The following is a 2,155-nucleotide window of genomic DNA, read 5'->3' as shown; positions in this document are numbered from 1 at the left end:
CCTGCCCGTGCAACGGGGTGTGACACGCGCTGCAATGTGGATGGACGAAGAAAAAGTGAGGCCAGGTGAGAGACCCAGGCGGGAAGGCCACACACTGTGTGACCCCGGGGCCGGGGGCCGGCTGAGGGCCGGTGAGAGTGGTGTCCCAGAAGTGATGCGGGGTGGCCGCACAGCTCTGAACTGTACCCCGCAAACAGTGGGTGGGTGGGACAGGAGCCAACACCTCGATAACTTAAAACAGCCTGATTCCTGGGGCCCTGTGGGGAGACGAGGTGGCATGCAGGGCCCCGCACACCTGTGCTCGGCTCCATATTCCTGTGCTCGGCTCCACACACCTGTCCTCGGCTCCGCACACCTGTGAGGGCTCCACACATCTGTGCTCAGCTCCACACACCTGTGCTCAGCCCTGTCACGAATCTTTACTGAAAAGCACACGGCCCCAGTCATTAGGGCCGCTCTGTGACAAGTGGCCATCAGGCGCTCCATGCCTGGAACTGTGCCCGATCAGCCACCTGGGGGCTGGTGGCCGCCATAGCAGGTGGCCCTAAAACACCCCTTCTTCATGCCGTGGGGAGTCTGCATTTGCCCTTGGAGGCCTGTGCTGGGCACTCTCCCCGGTCCCACCTGCCCCAACCCTACAGGATAGCGGGAGGACAGAGGAGAAGGAGCCAAGAGCTCGGGCAGGGCCTTGGTGGCTCACATGGCTTTCTTCCCAAAGCTGGCCCAGCTGTGTCTGCACCCAGCAGCCCCCAGCTGTCCTTGTGGGGGATGGTCCTCTCCTGCCGGCTGCACAGGGCCCGGTGTGGGAAGCAGGCAGCCACAGGCAGCCCACAGGCACCACGACCCCCGCCCCCATCCCAGACTGCCAGGCCCTCATCCTGCCCCCCGACCCCTCCCCAGGGCCTGGCGGGTTGGGTCCAGCTCTGCTCCCGGTCCCCGCAGCCCCCAAGGTGCGTCCCCCCTCTGTGCCCTTCCTCTGTCTGCCTTCCAGCCATTCCCGAAGGCCCAGTGTGCACTCACCCACCCAGGACACCCAGGATGTGTGTACCCCCAAATCCAGGCGCTGCAGCTCAACTCCCAGCAAAGTGGTGTCTGGAGGTGGGCTATGGGGGGTCCATGGGCACGGGACCCCAGGACGGTCAGTGATCTTACAAAGAGAGACTGGGCTGTGGCGCCCTCGCTCCCGCCCTGTCTCTGCTGGGTACAAGGTGGCCGGCTGTGGACCAGGAAGGGGCTTTCGCCAAACACTGGATCAGCTTCTGGATTGTGAAAGATGCGTGTCTGTGGCCCTTCGTCATGGCGCCTGGAACTGAGACACCCCGCCCTCAGCCCGTCCTCCCCCCGCCCCCCAGGAGGGGCCATTCTTGCTCTAGCTTCAGCCTCAGTGTCCTTAGTGTCCCCGCCTGCAAAATGAGGGTGCTGACGCCCACCGTGTGGCCCCTGGGCCCTCGGCCACACTTGGGCAGGAGAGGAGTCCCACTGCCTTTCTGCCCTCTGCGGTCAGCATAGCAATCAGCCCATGAAAGCATGGAGTCAAGGGCACTGGCCCCCGCCAGAGGCCTGAGGGCCTCACCCCTGGTCTATCCCAGACCTCGAGGAGAGAAGGGCCCAGCGCTGCCTGCTGGGGGCGGGGGCAGGGGGCGGGGGGGCTGCCCTGGTGACAGGTCACTGACTAGATGAAGGGCCCAGCAGGGCTGCAGGAGGGGCTGGGGACCGCAGGGAGGGACCGTGAAGCACAGTGAGGGGCCGGAGAGGGGAAAAGGAAGTCGGTCTGCTCAGAGCACGGGGCAGCCACCTCGTCCCGGGCCCGACCTTCAGGCTCCAGAAGCTTCTCGGGTTTCTGAGGGTGCTGGAGAGGCAGGAACTGCTCAACCTTCCCAGCAGAGGGGGGTTGCTCTTAGGCCAGGGGGGCCCCACCCACCAGCAGGTCGGCCACGTGCACCCCGATCTCGGCCTGGGGGGGGCACTGGGGCAGAAGCCGGCTCCCTTCTCTGGGGGCCGTGGGGGCTTGGGGGCCTGAGGGACAGGGCCTTGGGAGGCTGTGTCCAGCCCAGCCCTGGCCCCAGGCCGGCATCCGGGAGGTCGAGATGCCCATGGACGCACCCCAGGCATGAAGGGGGCGGGCAGGAGCCCCGAGGATGCAGGAAGGAGTGGG

Source organism: Pteropus vampyrus, unplaced genomic scaffold, assembly GCF_000151845.1.
Source record: "Pteropus vampyrus isolate Shadow unplaced genomic scaffold, Pvam_2.0 Scaffold211, whole genome shotgun sequence".
NCBI classification, from domain to species: domain Eukaryota; kingdom Metazoa; phylum Chordata; class Mammalia; order Chiroptera; family Pteropodidae; genus Pteropus; species Pteropus vampyrus.
This window is presented reverse-complemented; position numbering follows the sequence as displayed.